General features: G+C 35.4%; 1 protein-coding gene across 30 annotated transcripts in view; it reads right to left on the bottom strand.

The window, feature by feature from the left end:
• LOC107129614 (uncharacterized) overlaps nt 1-17,217 on the bottom strand; it is a 487,674-nt gene that overhangs the window by 49,797 nt on the left and 420,660 nt on the right. For 13 of the 30 annotated variants that reach the window (XR_012434191.1, XR_012434179.1, XR_012434199.1 and 10 more), the window contains one exon: nt 1,202-2,112. The exons of 1 other annotated variant lie outside the window; for it this stretch is intronic. The gene's annotated coding sequence lies outside the window, so the exon portion shown is untranslated. Of the gene's footprint in view, nt 1-1,201; nt 2,113-14,278; nt 14,415-17,217 lie in introns of those variants that run through there. 16 more of the 30 variants (XR_012434192.1, XR_012434181.1, XM_074038804.1 and 13 more) reach the window with 11 other exon arrangements.

The raw sequence follows: 17,217 nt of genomic DNA on the forward strand, positions 1-17,217 counted from the left end.
AGAGAAAAATGAACAATGAAACTGGGGAATATTGATACAATTGAATATTCTCCAACAATAGAAATGAAATAACATACAACACATGGATGAAAATACAACACATGCATGAATCTTGAAAACATTATGCAAGAGTGCACACTGTTTGCTGCCACATATATACATGCACCTGAGGAACAGGCAACTAATCTAAGTTGACAAAGGTGTGACTGACTCTAGTTGGAGGATGGGAGCTATTGAAAGGAAAAGGGTACAATAAACAATTTCAGGAATGACAGAAATGTTTTATATCTTGATCTGGGGAATATATGTAAAAAGTGTATGGACTTCATGTGAAAATTCATTGAATTTTATGTTTAAGATCTGGGCATTTTACCAAGCGCCAGTTATATCTCAATTGTGAAAACTATAAAATACTGAGGTCATGTGATACAATAAATTAGAGATTAATCAGGTAACTATTTTTTAAAGTCTCGTGGTCATATAACATAATGTCTAAATAGCTCATCATTTCACAAATAATAACATATATTCAGAGACTTGCTATTTCTATGCCCACCATTTCAAGAGGCAAGCAAGAATAATAAATGTTTGGAAAGTTTCCATTAGGATACTCTTTCATCTGAACTGCAATGTGCTTCTTATCTGAGCCATATTTAAATAATTTGATCCAATTCAGGGTCAGAAGGATATCATCAGCATATGGAAAATCTTACGGTTTATCATATGCCCCATACATCCTTTTTTTTTAAAAGAACAATTTAACTTCAATGTTACATAAAATGGCCTTGCTGCCCTCATTCTTTCATTTCCTTACAAGTCACTAATCACCATCAAAAAAGTAGAAACACATAACACAGGATTCACATTTGCCCTTGATTATTCTGAGGAAAAAAAGAAGAAAATGGTACTACATCCAAAATGTGCATCAAACACAGCAATTTATCCTTTGCTTTTTATATTGTAGCATTATGTAAACTTGACTTCATAAGGAAGTTGTCACTGACCACTATTTGCACTTACAACAAGAAACACTGTCACCAATGTTAATTTTAAACTTTATATTTAACTAAGTCTTAGACTTAAATCATCTCAAAGAATCAGTCATAGGGGCTTTAACAATATCTAAGAATTAGTTATGCATTAGAAAAATAATACCACTGTAATTTATATACAACTTGATTCTGAAGGCACCAAACACTTCAAATATACAATTGGTTTTATTTTTAATAACCCAGTGGAGGAGGAAAACACAGTGTTGTCTTTTACTCACTGACAATAATACTAAGTACACACAATAGGTGGAATGTGAAATCTAAAGTATCACAAGCAGCTATTTTATTAAATTAGGTGTGTGTGATAGTCACAATTTAACAATCACTTTTGCCCTTCTCTACACAACTAACTCATGAAGACAGGACTTCATCTGTTACAATGGTTAGGTTAATTTTTTTTTTTTTTTTTTTTTTTTGTTTTGAGACAGGGTCTTGTTCTGTCACCCATGTTGGAGTACAGTGGCACGATCACGGTTCACTGAAGTCTTGACCACCAGTGATCCTCCCATCTCAGTACTACCATACTACCATACTCAGTTACTACCCTCTGGAGTAGCTGGAACTACGGGTGCAAGCCACCACATCCAGCTAATTTTCAAATTTTTTTTTGTGGAGACAGGGTCTCACTACATTGCTCAGGCTGGTCTCAAACTCCGGGGATCAAGCAATCCTCCCACCTGGGCCTCTCAGAAGGCATGAGCTGCTGTACCTGGCTTGGTTTGGTTAATTTTAAAAGACAGGTTCTATACCTTGACATATAATCAGTATTTTTTCGGGCAAAAAAAATTTAATAAACATTCTAGTTCAATCATGGTAGCCCTTTCCTCATTCTAATCACAGCTAAAAACTGAATAAAATACATTTAAGAAAACAACCACCTCTCAAAAGCAAGCAAACCATAGAAGAGAGTCGAAAGTTGGAAAAGTGACCTGCACAGTGATGAGTTTTCCACGTTGCTTCTTTCTTGTGCAGTATGATCTCAAGGGTAGACCTCAGTTGCAGAATGGTGAGGAAATGGCAGCTGCACAAGCAGATAAACTCTGAGACCAATCCTGTTTCTCTGGCAAAAGAAACCAAAAAGAAAGTCTCCTGTGAGCCCGAGAGTTTAAGGAGAATCCCACAGATAAAAGAGAAAGTGAAGGGAATCCTTTAATTTGTGAAAGAACCTCACAAAACTATCAGCATAATTCTTGAACTAAGCTTCTATGAGACAGTCCCAAATAAAGACCGCAAATGCTTTGGAAGCCAAACAGAGATTTGAGCTGTCTGCACAAGTCTTATTCTAACCCCTGAACTGCATAGGCATAGGAGAGACACAAACCAATAAAGCCAAGAATTTAAAAAGGTAACTGAGATTTGAACTACCTCTCACAGAAGATGAGACACAACTTACAGTCTGAATTTAAGTGGCCTGATTGCTTGTTAAAATAAGCATATTAGGAATGTTCTAACAGACTGTATACAACAGAGATTCACAATATCCACACCACCCAAAATTACTCAGTAGACCAAAAAAAGACCAATTCTCATGACAAAAAAACCAAAAACTTATCAAGTTACCTGATGATCTAGCTAGTTTAAGACAGTTTAAGCAGCTCTTACAACTATGCGTTATAAGTAAGTAAAAACACTCTTCAAATGAATGAAAACATAAAAATTCTCAATAGACAATAAACTATAAAAAAATTAAATTGCTGGGAAGTGAAATATACAGTATAGTCACGTGTCACTTGATGGGGATACATTCTGAGAAATGTGTCATTAGGCAATATCATCATTGTGTGAACATCACAGAGTGTACTTACACAAACATAGATGGCATAGTCTACTACACACCTGGGTTATATGGTAGATCCTATTGCTCCTATGTTACAAACCTGTACAGTATGTTACTATGCTGAATACTGTGGGCAGTTATAACACAATGTTATGTATTTGCATATCTAAACATAGAAAAGGTAATGTATTGCGCTGTGACATTACGACGGCTACGACATCACTAGGTGACAGAAATGTTTCAGCTCTGTTATAATCTTGAGACCACTGTCATATACACATTCTGTTGTTGACTGAAACATTGTAATGCAGCACATTACTGGATTTAAAATGAAAAACTCACTACATGATATGGTTTGGCTGTGTCCCTACCCAAATCTCATCTTGAATTGCAGCTCCCATGATTCCCATGTGTTGTGGGAGGGACCCAGTGGGAGATAATTGCATCATGGGGGTGGTTTCCCCCATACTGTTCTCTTGGTAGTGAATAAGTGTCATGAGATCTGGTGGTGTTATAAGGAGAAACCCCTTTTGCTTGGCTCTCATTCTCTCTGTTCCCTGCCGTCATGTAAGACGTGCTTTTTGCCTTCCACCATGATTGTGTGGCCTCCCCAATCATGTGAAACTTTGGGTCTATTAAACCTCTTTTTCTTTACAAATTACCCAGTCGCCAGTATGTCTTTATCAGCAGTATGAAAACGGACTAATACGCTAGGTGAACTTGAAAGCAGTATGAAAACAATGCAGAAAAAAAATCAGCAAATTTGTGTTAAAAGAAAAACTTTAGCCGAATTAAGTTTTACAGAGCTTAATTGAGCAAAGAACGATTTGCAAATTGGGCAGCATCCTGAGCCAAAGAAGGCACAGAGACTCCAGCATAGCCATGCAGTGGAAGAAGACTTATGTACAGGAAAAAGGAAAGTGACCTACGGAAAACAGAAGTGAGGTACAGAAGCAGCTGGATTGGTTACAGCTTGGCATCTGCCTTATTTGAACATGGTTGGACAGCTGGCCACCTTGGATTGGCCAACATTCAGTGACTGGAACAAGAGTAGACTCAACTCCATTTAGGTTATAGTTCACGATGTACAGATAAACCTTTAGGCTGAACCTAAAATTTGTAAGGAGGCTGGTTTAGGCTAAACTCAATTTAACACTTGGAAAGAGCTCGATAGAAATAATCTAATCTGAAGAACAGAGAATGAAAGTGGAGAATAAAGAATAAGTGAACAGAGCTTCAGGGACCTGTAGGAAAATTTCCAAAGATCAAAACTAATGTGTTTGGAGTACCAGAAGGAGATGAGAGACTGAGAAGGAAAATTGTTGGAAGGTACAATGCCGAAAAGCTTTCCACATTTAATCAAATCCATAAATGTACAGAGTCAAGAAGCGCAGCCATACACAAGTCCAAAGAAAATCACACCTAAACACATCACAGTGAAACTGGTGAAAACCAAATATAAAGAAAAAATTATTCAAAACAGCTAGAAATATATGCCTCATTATAGAGAGGAATAGGTGGAAATACTGAAGATTTCTCATCAGAAACCATGGAGGCCTGGTAGCAGACAACTTCTTTACAGGCTGAAAGAAAAGAACTGTCAACTCCAAACTCTATACCTAGTGAAAACATTCTTCTGAAATGCAAGCAAAATGAATGCATTTTTAGATAAAGGAAAAGTAAGTTAATTCATCACTAGGAGAGTTGAATATAAGATTGCTAAAGCAAGTTCTCCACGCTGAATGAAAATAATACTAGAGAGGACCATAGATCTTTAGGAATGAAGAAACAGCAACAGAAATGGTAAATTTCTGGGTAAATACAAAAGATTGTTTTTCCTTTTGAAGTTCTTTAAAATACATATAACTATTTAAAACAAACAGTATTTTATTATCTGCTGGGATTTTTTATGTACATACGTACAATACATACAAAAATTACAACATAAGGCTCAGTGGAGGATCATTTATATTATTGCAATTTGTCTACTGTGTTTAAATTATTCTTTTCTATTTTTGTAGGCAAGGTTTTGTGTGTTGCCCAAGCTGGTCTCAAACTTCTGGGCTCAAGTGATCCTCCTGTCTTGGCCTCCCAAAGTGCTGTGATTGCAGGTGTGAGCCACTGCACCCAGCCCCAAAATTGTTCTACTTTTTATGTGAAATGGCATAATATTAACTCTAAATAAACTGTGAAAGGCCTGGTATGTATAATAAAACTTCTACAGAAAACACACACACAAAAGAGATTTAGCCAATATACATTAGATAAATAAAAATGGAATGTGAAAAGATACTCAAATAAACTAAAACATGGCAGGAATAAGAGAAATAGAGAAATGAAGATAAAAAAACAGAGAGGACAAACGGAAAATATGTAATTTAATCTTGGACTTAAATTCAACCATGGTCTAAAGACTCAAAGTAGAAGGAAGAAAATATCAAAAAGCAGAAATCCATGAAAGATAAAACAGATAGACAAAAATCTAATAAGCTAGTTACTTGAAAAAAGAATCAATAAAATTTAAAAAGTCCTAGCTAGGATGTATATAAGAAAAAGAGAGAAAGGACACAAATCACTAATGTCAGGAATGACACAGAACCAACAGACTTCTGTTGTTGGGGGTAACAATACAATATTCTGTTGTTGGGGGTAACAATACAATATTACAGCAAAATATGCAACAATTACATAAAATTGACAATTTTCTTAAAAAATACACTTACCAAAATTGACACGAGAAAAACAGTTACAATATATGTATTTAATAACAAATAAATATTTAATTCAGCAATCCACAAGCCCAAATATATATAATACATACTATATATAACTATATATAATTAATTATATGAAGATAATTAATAATGTATAATTATATATAATTAAATTATCGAATATCTTTCCTAAAAGAAAACTCCAGGGTAAAATGTTTTCAGTAGTAAACTCTGGCAAAGTTTCAAGGAAGAAATAACACTCATCTAACATAAATATTTTCAGAAGATAAAGAAGTTGGTATCACTGCCCAACTTGGTTTTATAAGTCCAGCATAAGACTAATATCAAAATTAAAAAAAAATTATTTAAAAAAAATTCCAAAGTACTTCACATAGATGTAAAGATACTAACAAAATGTTATCAAATGTAATTCATTATATACAGTCATGTGCTGCATAATGATGTTTCAGTCAACAATAAAGTACATATATGATAGTGGTCCCATTAAACTATAACAGAGCTGAAAAATTCCTGTTGCCTAGTGACATGGTAGCCGGTCAGTAACATGACATCGTAGCTATCAGAATGTCCTAGCTCAACACATTTCCTTTTTGGTATGTTTAGACATGTTTAAATACACAAATACAATTGTGTTACAATTCCCTCACAGTATTCAGTAGAGTACCATGCTGTACAGGTTTGTAGCCTGGGAGCAGTAGGCCCTACCATGTAGCCTAGTAAGCTCTACTATCCAGGTTAGTGAAAGAACACTCTATGATGTTTGCACTATGACAAAATTGCCTAATAACACACTTCTCAGAACATAACCCCATCATTAAATGACACAGCTGTATAAAAAAAAAAATACATCATAACAAAAGTAGGCTTTCTTAGAAACGCAAAGTTGGTTAAACATGCAGAAATCAATGTCATTTACAACAGTAACCTAGTAAAGGAGGAAAACCATATAATCACATGCAGGTTTGTTACATTGGTATATTGCATGATGCTGAGGTTTGGGGTACGATTGATCCCATCAAGAGAGGAAACAAATGAATAATAACCAAAAATGAAGAAACAGAACTGTCAATATTGGCATATTATATATTGTTTGTAGAGAAAATACCAAGGAACGCCCCAAAACTTACATAAACCATAAAAGAATTAAGCCATGTGCAGGATAAATGTTAATATAAAAAGTATCCTATAATTATGTATTCATAGCAAAAATAAATGAAAATTATTTTCTTTCAAATTCCTATTATAGTAGTTGGGCAGAGAGAAGAGAATACCTAGAAATAAATCTAAGAAAATATATCCAATACCTCTCGCCTAAAAACTACAAAAAACTGCTATAATAAATTAGACAATACATAAATAAATGGCATATTTGTGAATGGCAATTCTCCAAAAACTGATCTATAGATTCTATGTAATTCCAAACAAAATATACCAAGATTTTCTTTTCTTTTTTTTAAATTTTTCTTTTTGGAAATTGTCAACTTGATTGTAAAACTGATATGGAAATGCAAAGGATCTAGATAGTGAAAAGGTAGAGAATTCACTTAACCTTCAAGATATACAATAAAGCTATAGTAACCAAGAATGTGGATTATTGGCAAAAAAAAAAAAAAAATAGAGACATAGATCTATGGAACAAAATAGGATGTTTAGAAAGAGACCCAAGCATATATGATCACTTGAATTTTGACAACGTGTCAAGAGAATTCAACAGAGAAAACAAAGTCATTTCAACAAAGGATGCTGGACCAACTGGAAATCAACACTGAAAAAACAAGTACAATGATCCCCACCTCACACTTGACACAAAATTTGAGTAAAAATAATCATAAACCTAAACGTAGAACCTAAAACTATAAAACTCCTAAAACATGAGAGAAAACAGCTGTAATCTTATGGTAGGCAAAGTTTTGTTAAATAAAACACACACACAAAATACAAAACTTTCAAGCTAAAATGGATAAATCAGACTTCATCAAAATCTAAAACTTTTGTTCTTAAAAAATCACTGAAAAATGAAAAGGGAAGCTATATTGTAGAAGAAAATTTTCTCCAAACAACTATCAGATAAAGGACTTGTATTCAAAATATTATAAGGAACTTTTGCAGTTAAATAATAAGAAACAACTCAAGTGTTTAGAAAAATGGACAAAATATTTGAATGGACACTTCGCAAAAGATAAGCAAATGGACAAAAGTGCATAAAACATACAAGCATCATTAGTGCCCATAGGAAAGCAAATAAAATATATAAGTGATACTGCATATCCATTAGATTGGTTAAAATCTAATGGAAAATAAAATATATAAGTGATACTGCATATCCATTAGATTGGTTAAAATTAAAAAGACTGACCATATCAAACACTGACAATGACTTTGAACAACCAGAACTCTTATTCACTGCTGGTGGGAATGTAAATGGCATAATCATTTTGGTAAAACATGTTGGCAGCATCATAAATAATTAAGCATACCATATAACCCAATTATTCCAGGTCTAGATATTTGCCCAAAAGAAAGGAAAAGGTATTTCCACACAAGGACTTGTATGCAAATGATCATAGCAGCTTTATTTGTAATAGCCATTAAGTGGAAACAATGCAAGTGTCCAACAAACAGGTAAGCAAAGGATGGCATCCTTATCCACACAATGCCTACTGAGCAAAGGGAAAGAAAAAAGAACGAAATTTTGATACACACAATGACATAGATGAATTGCAAAAATACACTAAGTGAAGACGCCAGGCCAAAAAACTGTGTATGCTTATGATTCTATTTATATAAAATTCTAGCGATGCAAACTAATTTATGGTGAGAAAAGACAAGTCAGTGGTTTTCTGGGGACGGAGTTGGAAGGAGAGAGGATGGCAAAGGGGCTCTGAGGAATGTTTTGAGGATAACAGAAATGTTCTTTATCTTGATTGTGGTGATGGTTTCACCAGTGTATAAACATGTCAAAACTGATAAAATTGTATTTAAATATGTACAGAATACTGTACTTCAATTATACCTCAATAAAGTTGTTTAAAAAATATATGTAATATAAAGCTGACAAAACACAAACACAACCCAAAATTTAAAAAGCTGCCAATGCACATTTGGTTTAAAGAAATCTCATTTAGCCTGTTTTGCCTCAAAATGGCTTTTGGCTTTTTAAAGATAAAAAGAAAATACTATATTTGACAAGATGTCATTATATTTAGTTACAGTGTTGCAAAAGTTTTATTATTTCAAAATGCAATGCTGTGTAATGTGCTTTATATACTTTTCCTCAACCGAGTCCCAGTGGAACATCTACAACTGAAATACTGACTCTTGTAATTTATTATATATATTGAATATTACACTAAAGAATAATCTGTAAAAAGGTCAAGCATATTGTCAAGTGGTCAGAGTATTAACAAAAGTGATGAATTTTACAAAAAGGACCATGTCCCTACACATAGATTGTTATATATATGTGATTATACAGTTACAGATCAATATAAAAATATTAATATACGTAATTCAAAAGACATACTTTCTAAGTAAAAATGTGCATACCACATTTACACAATCTAATAAAGAAATATCAATACTTTGCATTCCTATAGTATCTACATCCTTGAAGTATATCCATAGCTATTGACTAGAGATCATTGTGATGAAGCAATACACTAACCTCTAAATCAGGTTTAAAAAAATCACGTTTTGCTTCTATCCGGCTCAGTTTCCTTGAGCGAAGCTTGTTTTCTCACTAATAAAATGAGGAGGTTGGGCTTGATTATCTTTTAACTCTCTTTCAAGTTTGAAATTTGCTTTATTTTTATCCTCACACTAATAAGGAAAGCAGGATCGAAGAATGATGCTGAGAGAGGTTAAAGGAGTTGTACAAAGTCACAGGAACTGCAATTAGAGGCCCGGTCTCACATACCCAGCCCCAGACTCTTTCCACTGCCACATACTGCTCTAAGCCTGCCCTGTAATGATCTTAGGAACAGGATACACACTCATCATCTGCAAGACTTTGATGAATTTCTGCCTGGAAAGGCGAAGAAAAAAAGACACATAGTCATGAGCTTATGATTCTAAGACACTTGGCCTTTTATTTTTGCATCTAGAATTATCAGCACCTGAGCTTAGGAAGAAAAATAATTCTTTGAGAAACGGACTTATACTTTATTTCATCTCAGTATTTATCTTCTTTTATGGATATTTAGTAAATGTGTGCTCAACAATCTGACTACTAGCATTTCTTCCCTCAAGAATAATTTTTGTTTAAGGAAAGGTCAGTTGATTAAGAAACTGGAGAGTCATCACTGGGGTTCAAAGCAAAGCAGAGGTTTCATGTTCACTTCCTATTTTAACCAAAGGTCTCTGGGTGTTTGGATTTGGAAATTTGTGCCGCAACACAGGAAGGATATGGATTGTAGGATTAAAGCCACCTGAATTTTAATACTAGCTCTATTATTTGACAACTTTGGATTTTGAGGGATTGAATTTCAATGCCGTCTTCACCTGTAAGCAAGATCATTTCTACCCTTGAAGGTTAGAACATAAAAATAATTGCTTATCACAATATTTTATTACAAAAATTTTCACACACACAGAAAAGTTAAAATAATTATGCAATGTAAGCCCATTTTCCCCTCCACCTAAATTCTATCATTGACATTTGGTTATATATACACCTATGCATCTTCACATCCCTCTCTTAATCAATTTATTTTACTTTTTGATTCATTTCAAAGTCAGTTGCAAACATCAGTACACTTTACCCCTAAATGCTGCAATGCTTTACAGTATTTTATATGCAAATTTTACATACAGTGAAATATACAAAATGTATACCACTCAATAAGCTCTAGCAAATACATACACCAGTATAACAAAAACCTCCATCAAGATACTGAACATCACTATCACCTCCAAAATTTCATGCCCCTTCCTGGTAAATCCCTGCTGCGATCCCTTCTGTTCTGATATATTTTCATCAAAACTTAGTTCTACCTGTTCAAGAACTTCATAGAAATGGAAACATACAGTAGGTATTCGTTTGTATAAGGGTTTTCATGCAGAATAAAAGTTTGGGGGATTCACTGATGTTGTTGCATGAATGTGTAGTTTCTTCTTTGGCATAGCTGGCAAGTATTCCACTTAGGAATCCCATAGTTCATCCACTCTCACTTTTGGCTATTCTAAATAAAACTGTTGTAAATATTCCTATAGATTTTGTAGATATATTTTTTTATTTCCCTTTGGAAAATATCTAGAAGTAAAATTGTAGGTTCCAGAGTAGGTTTGTATTTAGCTTTATAAGAAATTTCTAGGCTTTTATCCATAGTGGCTGCACAATTATACACACTCACTAAAAACATAAACGTTCCAGTTGCTCCACATCCTGACCAATATTTGCTGTTGGTCTTTTTAAATTTAGCCATTCTAGTGGATGTCTCTCATCATGGTTTAATTTGCATTCCCTTGATAATTAATAAAAATTGAGCATTTTTCATCTTCCTTAACTGAGTCTTTGGCCTCTTTTTTATTGAATCATCTTTTTGTTACGAGTTTTAGAGTGCTATATATTCTGGATACTAACCCTTTGTCGTATATATATTCTGTAAATTTCTTAACAATGCCTTCTGATTAGCTCAAGTTCAACTTTAAGTCTAGTTTTTCAGGTTTTTTTGTTTTTTGACAGGGTATCACTCTATCACCCAGGCTAGAGTGCAGTGATATGATCACAGCTCACTGCAGCCTCAATCACATGGGCTCAAGTGATCCTCCTACCTCAGCCTCCTGAGTGGCTGGGACTACAGGTGTGTACCACCACGCCCAGCTAATTTTTTGTAATTTTGGTAGAGATATGGGTTTCAGCCATGTTGCTCAGGCTGGTCTTGAACTGCAGGGCTAAAGTGATCCACCTGCTTAGACCTCCCAAAGTGCTGGGATTACAGGGATGAGCCATTGTACCTGGCCCAGTTTATCAATTTTTATTGCTTTCTGTGACCGAAGACACTTTCACCTATCCACTACATTGCAAAGATATTCTCCTATGTTTTCTTTCAGATGCATTATAATTTTGGCTTTTTTTTAGGTTGGTGAACCATCTCAAAATAGTATTTGTGAATGGTGTGAGGTAGGGGTTGATGCTTCAGTTATTCCAGCATCATTTTCTACAAATATTTTCCTCTCTCCATTGGGCTGCTTTGGCACATATATTGGAAATCAGTCCATTGTGTAAGTGTGGGTCTATTGCCAGGCCTTCAATCCTATTCCATTGATCTGCTTGCCTGTTTTTATGAAGGTGTCATGAAGTTTTGATTGCTGTAGTTTTGTAGTAAGCTATGAAGCCAGATAGTGTAATTCCTCCAACACTGTTCTTCTTTTTCAACGTTGCTGAAGATATCCTAGCTTTAGCTCATTTTAAAGGAATTTTAGAATTAGGTTGCCTTCCTGCAGAATAAATAAAACAGCCTGGTAGGCTTTATAAGTGATTACACTGACTTTATAGATCAATCTGGAAATAACAGACATCTCAACATTATTGAGATTTCTAATCAATAAGCATGGCATCTCTTTCTAGATATTTAGGTTGTCTTTCATTACTTTCAGCAATGTGTTATAGTGTTTGGCATAGAGGTTTTGCATGCATTTTGAGAGCTTGTTTGGAGGTTCTAGCAGGGGAGCACAGCTACTGATACACTCTTCACCGAAGACAGGTCCTCCTGTATATCAGGGGTGGCCTTCCTCTTCGATCAAGCATGCAGCTTCAGGAAGGATACACACGGAGCAGTAAGGGAGGTAGGGGACACCCGCCTGGCCATCCAGATCAGCCAAATCAACCTTGGTGATCAATGGGGTGACAGATGTCACAGCCAGATCACCCTCACATCCTTGCATGTATTCTGTTAAAGGTATTCCTGAGTATTTTGTGTTTCATCATGATAATGTAAGTGGAATTTAAAAATTATTTTTCCACTTATTTGTACTAGCATCTAAAAATACATTTGAATTTGCATATCAACAATATATCCTGCAACCTTGCCAAATTCATTTACTATTCCTCATAGTTATTTTGTAGAGTCATTAGGACATACTGTGCCATCAACCATATCATCTGCAAACAGACAGTTTTATTGCTCCTTTTTCAATCTGTATTTCTTTTATTTCATTTTCTTATCCTATTGCACTAGCTATGATCTCCAACACAATGATAATTAAAAGAGCTGAGAGTGGGCATCCTTATCTAGTTATAAATCTTAGGGAGAAAACATTCAGTATTTCCCTATTAAGTGTAATGTTAGTTGTAGATTTTTCATATATTCACTTAACAGATTGACATTCCTTACCATTGCACCTTTGCTTCAAGTTTTTATTATAAATAGATGTTCCCTTTTGTCAAATAATTTTTCTATATTATTTAAACTATCATATATTTTGTCTCCTCTATTGTGTGGCTCTGGTGAATTACACAGGTTAGTCTTTAAGCATTTAACTTTGCATTCCATGGATAAATCCCAATTTTATGCATTGCTACATTCCATTTCATATTTTCTTAAGATATCTATTTTTAAAACTTATTTTTTTGAATCAAGTTTATGATGGCTACATAAAATGACATGTTCCTACCTCCTCTATTTTCTGAAAGATTTGCATATTAGTGTTGTTTCTTCCTTAAATGTTTGCTAGAATTTACTAGTAAAACCAATTAGGCCACAAGTACCTTTTAATAATCATTGCAAACCAGGAACTGCGTAAGATATTTTATTATCGTCACTGTTTATAACAACACTTCAAATTACATAAAACCTACTTTAAACAGTCAAAATTTAGGGTTGAGAGAAATTAAATAACTTACCCGAGGACATGCAGCTATATGTCATGTACAAACATCAGGTATATTTAGCTCTAAAGTTTTTAGTCTACCACAGAATGTCATGGTAGATTTGAAGTTGTACAGATAAATATCACTTCAAAACTCCCTTAATACATGGCACTCATAAACTGAGCAAGCATCTCTACTGGTCACTAGTTGATTTTTCAAGACAAGGAAGTTTTTTGTTTTTTTTTTTTTTTTAATGTATTAGAACCAAAATCCAATTTTAGACATGCCACTAATCTCATTCTTAAAAAGAAGAAGGCACATTAGACAGTGAAGTTAGTTACATTTAATATCAACTGTAGATCAGGACTCATTCACTCCAGCCCATTTTTGTTTCAACATTTTATTTATGTAACTGTATTTACTAAGAACCTATAAGTATGTTAAATAAGTTATTGGCTATGCTTATTTCTTCACTAGTAGTTCTTCATCATATACAAGGCATGAGAAGTTTCTTCAAATAAATTAGATAGTGGAGTGCCAATTAAATAAAAGAACCCTATAAAGAAAGTCACATTGGTGCAGCATGAATTACCCAAAAAAGATCTAACATTTTTATTTTATCTGATGCTGAAAACAGGTAAACAACATAGATCTCTAGTTTCTTTATGGTTCCCTGGTAACCCAAAAAAAGCAGATCATATGTATTTCTCAAGATGAAATATTTCATTGTGTAATGGGTTTAGATTATGAGTCAAAAATAAAATAAAACAAACACCAATCATATCAGGCATACAGACAAACCGTGCATTGACTTTGTTATGTATGAATACAGTGTGAGAAAGAGGATAAAGGCACACAATCCCAACATATATTTTCTAATACTATTTCCTTCATTTGAACTTACCAATAGAGCAAAAAGGAGTGAGACAGCTAGGTAGTCATCCAGTTTTTCTTTTAACAAACAAACTCTATCCATCCATTTTTCTCAATCATCTTAATAGTGTGAGTAAAGAGTGTTTCCAGGTTCTTAGAATACAGAGCTAGGGAAAAAATTAAGTTGACAGGGTTCAGTTTTGACAGTGTATCCAGCTGTTTATAGCTTTTCATTTTTTCCATAAACCTAACTGGTATCAGTATATGTAAAGTTTCTAACACTTCCAGCTAGGGAATACTTCACAGAAGAAAAATGCTTTCCTTGGAGTTTACAAATGCCATTTGGTCTAATTTTTCAGCAAGGGTTTGTCTAGTTAGATTATGAGATTTTTCCTGGAGAGCAACAGCAAGAGAATGTCCCTCATGCTGTCAGAGAAAGAGAGTTATATTTTTGTTCCTTGGAAGAAACATATAATGTAATGGGCAAAAAGTCAAGTGGGTGGGGAGCCATTAGCCCACATAAACCTCCAGAGAAATCTCTAAGAAAAAGGCATTCTAAATAACACGCTCCACTAGCATATTTTCTTTTAAAAAAATACGTCCAAGAAAGTAGATGCAGGCTGGGTTTTATGGGACAGGACTCATGCTGTCCTACCCAGACAGCAAGAGTTACTTAGGGAAAACAAAGTTTGAAACATGGGTAAGACTAACGGCAAAAATTGAGCCCAGAAGGTCAGAGATTAATGGTGGGACTACAAAGATGTAAGTTAGGAGCTGGTTCAGAGAAAGAGAACAGGAACAAAGAAAGAGCATCTCGTAAGATTTCTGCAAGTCTTTCTACACCTGAATTTCTCATCTATCAGATGGGCATGTCTATGGCAGTGTCAGAATAGCTTAAAAAGCTAAAAAGCAAGACATAGGCCAAAATTTAATTCTGAACTATCAACTCTGAGTTAGGAACCAAATATCCTGCCATATTATTATACAGTACATACTTCTTGAACAGTTCAACAGAAGACCTTTGTGTTTTTTTCTTTCTATAAATGATCTCCATTTTAGGTGAATCTGATTTTTTTTAATCTGCATTTTTTTTTTTTTTTTTGAGATGGAGTTTCACTCTGGTGCCCAGGCTGGAGTGCAGTGGCATGATCTTGCCTCACTACAAGCTCCGCCTCCCGGGTTCACGCCATTCTCCTGCCTCAGCCTCCCGAGTAGCTGGGACTACAGGCGCCCGCCACCATGCCCAGCTAATTTTTTGTATTTTTAGCAGAGATGGAGTTTCACCATGTTAGCCAGGATGGTCTCGATCTCCTGACCTCAGGTTCCGCCCGCCTCGGTCTCCCAAAGTGCTGGGATTGCAGGCGTGAGCCACTGCACCTAGCCTAAATCTGCATTTTTAAAACTACTAAATTTTAAGCTAATAATGTCCCACTGATGTCACAAGGACTCACTAGGGGATCACATTATGTTTTAAACCCATTCGGTGCTTAATATGATTTGATCTGTAAAATGCTTTTCAGGTATCCGTTCATCATGGACATGGATATTTACTTAGTGTGGTGATTAAAGGGAGGAACTCCAGAGTGAGGCTGTTTGGGCTGAAATCCCAGCTTTACCAGTTACTAGCTGTATAACCTTGGGCAAGTTAGGAAACCCTTTGGAATCAGTTTATTTCACTGCACAATGAGGAAAAGAGCAATACCTATCTCATATGACTGTGAGAATTAAATAAGTTCTACAGAAAGCATTTTTAAAAGTGCCCTAGCCAGAGGAGGTCACATCTAGCCAGAGGAATTACTTCTTGTTGCTGTTGTACTATGTAACTATAAATCATACCTTTTTTTTCCCTTTTGACTGGATTCAAAAATGTTCTCTTTCAAGAAATTCCATAAAATCAGGTTTTTCCTTCTATTTTAACATCTGCCAAACTCTCTTCTTAAAGAAATTGAAATTACTTGGCTTATGGTCAAATTTAATGGTGAAGACTGAATCTATAAATCTACAAAGACTTAGAAAGGGATTTATAAAATAGTAACTTATAACTCAATTACTATTTGAATGGCCTGGTTGTGCCTGAAAGTAATTAACTGAGCAAGACCTGAGTATGTGTGTACCTCCAAGATACCCACAACCGATCCCGTGGTGGAATCAGATGTAGTTAGAGAAACTGTGATAACTCAAATTTTCCCAGCTCTGATCATCGCCTCCGTCATTAGATCCTACGGCCAGTTTTTTGTGTCAGGGTCCCCGTGAACACCACTGGACACTCCCACAAAGGCATGAGAACCCCTGGGAGTGATAAAGCCAAAACAGCAGTGTCTGGCACTGGTGCTGCTTTTAGTAGTGTTACACGACTTTGGAGTAGCCCTGCTATAGTGCTGCAAGTGTCTCAAAACTTTTACTCAAATGGCTCTGTAGCATCTTATTTATGGCCCTGCTGTTTCCCAACTCTCAAACTCTGGGTTGTCTTATACTTTAATTTCTTTTTCCTTTTTTTTTCTGGAGACAGGGTCTCACCCTGTCACCCAGGCTGGAGTACAGCTGTATGATCATGGCTCACTGCAGCCTCCACCTCCAAGGCTCAAGCTATCCTCCCACCTCAGCCTCCCGCGTAGCTAGGATTACAGGCACATACCGCCATGCCTGGCTAATTTTTTTAAAAAGTTTTTTGTAGAGACTGGGCATGGTAGCTCATGCCTGTAGTTCCAGCATTTTGGGAGGCTGAGGTGGGAGGAGTACCTGAGCCCAGGAGTTCCAGACTAGCCTAGGTAACATTGTGAGACCCTGTCTCCACACACAAAAAATTAATTTTTTAAAAAATTATTTAGGCATGGTGACATGTGCCTGTAGTCCCAGCTACTACTTGTGAGCCTGGATGGGAGGATTGCCTGAGCCCAGGCAGTCTAGGTGGCAGTGAGCCAGGATCGTGCCACTGCACTCCAACCAGGCTGACAGAGCAAGACCCTTTCT

This window comes from Macaca fascicularis, chromosome 4 (genome assembly GCF_037993035.2).
Source record: "Macaca fascicularis isolate 582-1 chromosome 4, T2T-MFA8v1.1".
In the NCBI taxonomy this organism is placed as follows: Eukaryota; Metazoa; Chordata; class Mammalia; order Primates; family Cercopithecidae; genus Macaca; species Macaca fascicularis.